Genomic DNA, 6,341 nt, shown 5'->3' on the forward strand with positions numbered 1-6,341 from the left:
TTATCTGGTAAAGTTTCTATTTAGCCATAGATTCCTTACCTTAGAATTATCCCCAAGCATCAGACTGGGTCCAGAAAGTTTTCTGAGCAGTCCCCTTGCATGCTGATAGGTCGTGTCTTTCGGCTTCGCATGGTGTTGGCGGCACCACCCCAGCTAGCTGACCTCAGTTTCATGACTATTTGTCCATGCCACAAGCACAGAAATATTGAGGTTGTGTGAACCAGTGTGCCATAGTGAGGTGCTTAGATGGATTGACAGGCCGAAGAATGGGGAGTTTGGGATGGCAGTAAGGAATCTGCGGCTAGATAGTCTCTACCAGATAAGGCGTTACCAAATGTAAAAAACTTGTTCATCTGGGAGACACTTCTAGCTACAGATTCCTTATCTTAGAATAGATACCAAAGCAATTTCTCAACAAAGGTAGGTCTGCAGATTGTTTATACTAAGAAGTCCTGAAGGGCTGAACGGGCGAAATGCCAATCACACCGGACCTGACAGTCCAGGCAGTAGTGCTTGGTGAACGTATGCATCCATGCCCAGATAGCTGTCTGCCAGATATCCAAGACAGGGGCCCTGCAAGCTAAAAAACTGTTTCTGCAAGCTAAATTCTGGTGGAATGAGCCCGCAAGCCCTCTGGGGGTTGTTTCTTGGCCAGTGCATAGCAGATCTGTATGCACCGTACAATCCACATGCAGATAGTTCTCTTCTGCACTGCTTTGCCTTTCTTTGCTCCAACAAATGCCACAGAGTTGATTGTCCACCCAGATGGCTTTGGTATGATCAATGTAGAACAATAACGCTCTTTTTAGATCTAGACGGAGGAGTCTCTCCTCTTGTTTGGTAGGGTGAAGTGGAGCAAAGAAATTTGGTAGCATAATGTTCTGTTCGGACGTGAAATAGTGTTACCACCTTGTGTAGTAAGGAGGCACGGGTTCTAAGGACCATTTTGTTTGTGAAGAATGTAGTATAGAGGATTGACAGAGCGCTTGCAACTCAATAACCCTCCTGTCACATGTAATTGCCTCTACAAAGACTGTTTTGATGGTGAGTAGTCTTAGAGGGCAGCTGTGCTTGGATTTGAAAGGTGAGTACATTAATAAAGTGAGAACTAAATTATGGTCGGATTGGGGCATAATGAAGGAGGTGGGAGGGAACATGCTGTAAACCTTTCAGGAATCTTGTCACAGTGGATGACTTGAAAAGGGAGGGATGATCCAGCAACCGCAAGAAATCTGAGGTGGCCAAAAGATACCAGTTAACTGTTCCCAAAGCAAGGCCTTGCCGGGCGAGGGATAATGGAAGAGGGCGAGTCATATTGGCCACTGCTGCCGACTTTGGAGATGGGGATCCAGGTTCTATTGTTGGCTCAATGTCCTGTGATTCTGGGCAAATCATTTAATCTTCCCCGTGCCTATAAAACCTCATGTGTGATTAGCCACGCTATATAAATTAGAGTATTACTATTAATATAATGCAAAGAAGAGAACCCCAGATAAGGGTGAAAACCAAGGATAAATGGTTTTGTCAGCACACCAATCCACAAATGTGTCCCATCAGCAGGCGTATAGTTTTTGTGGAGGAATACCTGGCTGCTAAGATAACATCACACACTTCAGTAGGCAGGTCAAAAACTCTCATCTGTCGCCACTCAATAGTCATGCATGGAGTTGTAGAACATGCAGAACCCTGCCCTGCTGCTGTGACAGGAGATCCTCTCGAGGCGGTAGCCTAATCTGAGGACCAATGCTCATGTTCAGGACACCACACTCTCCGTGCCCAATCCAGAAAAGTAATCTGTGGGCAGGAATATGGAATTATGCATCCTGCAAGTCCAGTGCTACCATCAAGTCTTCTGGATCCAGGGCTGACGGAACGTGAGCCAGTGTGAGCATTTTGAACTTTTCCTTTTTCAGGAAGTAGTTGAGAGGGCGCATGTCTACAAAGCAGTGAAAATAGCAACCACAACCCTTTTCTGACAGAGACACTCTTTCAATGGCTCCTTTGGCAAGAAAAGCTTGTGGTTCCTGTCACAAAAATGAAAGGTGGTCCTCCATCAGCAGATTGGAGGACAGTGGGCAACGTGGCGGGGTTTGTTGGAAAGGAAGAGTGTAACCCCGCTGGATAATCTGAGGCACCCATTTGTCTGATCTGATCATCTGCCACTGGGGCATAGTGCTGGAGCTTGTCACCAACCAGTTGCCCATGGCGTTGTGAGGGTATATTAAAGGAGCCTTGAGGCTGTGACTGCTCGGGGGCTTTAGTTCCCATAAGGTTTTTGGGGGTCGCGTCCATTGCCACGAAAGCACTGAGGTATCCGTTGGCCATGGTGGCTAGGGAAACAAGCATTGGCATAGCCAATAGGTCTCGCCTTTGGGACCTTAAAAGTGTTTGGCCACACAACACTTGAGGTTGTTGCACCAAGGATATTGTGCTGGATAACTAAACACTTTTAGGGTCCCAAAGGCGAGACCTACTGGCTATGCCAATGCTTATTCTCCCATGCGCTTCACTGCACACCATACCTGCAGCGCTAAATCGCATAAAAAGCACAACTCAAGCCCTCGCAAACACATCCACACACTTCTATCCAAGCACACCCACGGGGTAGTGTGCTAGCCAACCGCAAATGCGCTTACAGCGCCTAGTCAGAGTGTGCAGCGCTAGTTTAATGACATAACAACACACATTTGCATCAGTAACGATACAGGTTAGTAATGCGTAACAATTAAACTTATAAATCTTAAATCTCAGAAATTAATAGGCCTAGTGCACAGGTTGGGGGGGTGCAATTAACATCTTTAAAAAACAGGTACACGCCACCCGCGGGCATGTAACTAGGGCGCAGAATTTGCATTCGGTCGTTTGAAGATCAAATGGGGTCTCTGCTTCAGACACTTGTCTATTTTGGGGTCTTTGCTAAAGTCACAAGAATGGCTGATTTCAGGGCCTCGGAGGCTACATTAGACAGAGTCTCTAAGCATGTTCGGAGGGGTGGTGGGCATGACCACATAAAGCCCCTCGAGCAGACCTACCCTCGAGCCCTGTAAACAAGGCCCCAACTTTAAATATTCCAGCACTTCTGGTCTGACGCGATAACACCCCCGCCTGCCAGCTCACATGAAAACAGAGTACCGCTTTGAACTCTTCGAGAGGGGGTCTGTCACTTTGAGGGTGCTTACTGCCATGCCCACCATCCCTCCTGCTCCCCTCCCCCCAAAAAAATCCAAGAGAAAAACTCCACCAAAGATCACACATTGTGTACGACCATCTTCCCCCTGGGACACTTCCTTGCTTTCCCTGAAATCTCTCTGGGAAAACAAACAGCATCCCGCCATCTGAGCAGGAATGCGAAACCAGCCCCCACCTCACACCCCCTCTGTTAGCCCCCACTCCTTTCCCTCGCGAGGCCCCGCTTCCTTGGCCACTCGTATGACACCACCACCCCCTCCATCCTTCTACCCGCAGGAGCCCCTCATGTGACCACACTTCCGTATCCCCTCATACGAGCCCCCGAATATTCATGCAAAGAGCTCCTCGTAAATGAGGCCTGATTTAATAATCCGAATCCCCTCCTTCGAAGAAACCCCTCCAGGAGGGAACTCACAAGAGGGCTTAGGAAGTGCTGTAGCTACAAGGTTCAAACATAGGACATCTAAAGCACTCTGAAGACTTCAACCGTTACCACGTTGGCGCTACAATGGCACACCTTAACGTTACCCTTTCCTAAGCGATGTTTTTAATAGCTATCACTGTGTAAACAACAGACCGGAATTTCAAACTTGATGTTTAAAATTTGATGTTCGCAGCGCTGTGATCCCGTGCACAGCACACGGGTAATGTAAACTTACTTAACGTGTCACATAGGAAAGCACCTTAAGGACAGAATAACCTCTAATACAAAACACTGTGTTCAACTCTAGAAATGTACTACTGATGGCGACTGCCAGGGCGCGCAGTCGAGGTGCAGAACTGCAAATACCTTCTGTGTAACAAGAGTTCGAAATACTGGGTATCGTGTGTTCCCGGGGAGGAGGAAATCGTCTGGGCCTCCACAGACCGCACAAACTACTTTACACTCAATTAATCAATCATTCATCCAGACACGTCGGGGCTGCAGACGAAGGAGTGGGGCGGCCGAGATATATGCAGCCCAATAAGGTATCCACTTCCCGAGGCCGCCCCCATGCAAGCACAGCACCTGGGTACGGTCTCTGGACACATCTTCCTCACAGCAGAGTGCTGCGTGCAGTTACTCTGTGCGCTTAACTAATAGTATGCATGCCTCGTGGCGCGAGTCAGCACCTCGCGCCAAACACACTCCTAGCAGCTTTATATACTCATTCGCCTCCTAGGGAGTGGGTGCAGGTTTATACATGCCGTGTGCAAGGCACCCCTCATGAGGATGGTGCAGGCCACCCATGACCCATGCCGGCGTGCCACCTACTGCAGGGAGAGGCTGCAGGTCCCAACATTACCAATGGACGGCTTACTGCAGGGACAGGCTAGGAGGATCACCCAGTTCCCTGTATCACCCAAACAGTCTACGCCCGACAAGCATAGACTTCGGTCCCCCCTGCACGTCACTGGATTCTCACACACACACTGCACGTAGTGATCATGCACGGCCACGTGCGTCTCAAGCACATTTCCAGCGGGAGCGACTGAATGTCCCCCCCGTCCCCACCCCCAAAGAATGTGCATCACTGGACTTGCCATTCAATATATGTCATTCCATGCACATCTCGTGCAGGACAGAATGCGCGGCCACGTATGTCTTATGCCGAGAGTGTGTGCACGCCCCTAGAAGTTTCATCCTAGCGAGAGAGGAGTGCATCACCCGGCTTTCCATTCCAAAGCACAGCGCCGTGCAGGAAGCATGCACGGCCACGTGGGTCTCGTGCACATCCCCTGCCCCCGAGAGGAGAGTGCATCATTGGCCTCGTCATTCACAACTCCTGCAGGGAGTTTCCAATACAGACTTGTGTCAGTGACAGATTGCACCACACTGGATTTTTATTTCATTAAATGCACGTCCCCTGCAGGGCGAGGCTGCAGAACCACTTTATCGTGACATCGGCACCTCGCGCAGGAAGAGTATGTGGGGCTCTGCTTCACGGTACCGTGCACATCTTCTGCAGGAAGAGTGAGCGGGCGCTACTATACTGTACCATGCACACCTCCTGCAGGGAGAGAGAGCGGGCGCTGCTATACTGTACCATGCACACCTCCTGCAGGAAGAGAGAGCGGGAGCTGTTATACTGCACCATGCACACCTCCTGCAGGGATAGAGAGCGGGCGCTGCTATACTGTCCATGCATACCTTCTGCAGGGAAATAGAGCGGGTGCTGTTATACCGTACCATGCACATCTCCTGCAGGGATACGGTACACGTTCCTGCTTTACCATACTATGCACACCTCCTGCAGAAACAGCGCAAGTACCCTCTATACTGTACCATGCACACCTCATGCAGGGAAAGAGTGCATGTTCCCGCTATACTGTACCATACACACCTCCTGTAGGGAGAGAGAGCGGGTGCTGCTGCAGGGGCAGCACGGGCGCTGCTATACTGTACCATGGAGGAGTGTGGCTCAATGGTTAGAGCGGCAGACCCTGAAGCAGAGTTCTGGCCAGGGACCAGGGTTCGATTCCCGCCTCGGCGGGGCTCAATTTCCTCGGACCTGTCTATTCTCGCCTCGGTGCCTATTCTAATCACGGGCCCCACGCTGCAACTCTGGGCAATAGCTTGCTTAGCCTCCACACCGGCCCCAACAGCGCTAAGGATGCCTGGCTTCACCCTGGGGGTGCCTAGGAGTGGACACTTCACAGGGAAAGCCAGGAGGGGTTCCACAGCGGTATGAGTATCAGCGCCAGGAAACCGCAAAGGCGACACCGCAAGGTGTCCGTCTGGTGACAGTGCGCTCTATAAGTAACTTGACATTTACATTTACCATGCACACCTCCTGCAGGAACAGCGCGGGCGCTGCTATACTGTACCACGCACACCTTCTGCAGGGACAGGGCGGGCGCTGCTACACTGTACCATGCATACCTCCTGCAGGGACAGAGTACATGTTCCTTCCTGCTTTACATACCATGCACACCTCCTGCCAGGGAGATTTATTTAATGCAATTTTAATGGAGATGTTCACTTCCACGCGTTGTTGGATAGCGCGTAGTTCCTGCACAATGATCTATTATCCTTAAGCGCTTAGAAAACTGGATCCCAAAACAAGAGGCACTTGCCTCATTTCGACATATGATAATAAGCACGCAAGTGGTGCACGTGCGCCACAGCGAGCGATCTGTTTTCAATTATCGCTAACCGCAAGCAATAGGCC

The sequence above is a fragment of the Triturus cristatus genome, chromosome 2_1, assembly GCF_964204655.1.
Source record: "Triturus cristatus chromosome 2_1, aTriCri1.1, whole genome shotgun sequence".
In the NCBI taxonomy this organism is placed as follows: domain Eukaryota; kingdom Metazoa; phylum Chordata; class Amphibia; order Caudata; family Salamandridae; genus Triturus; species Triturus cristatus.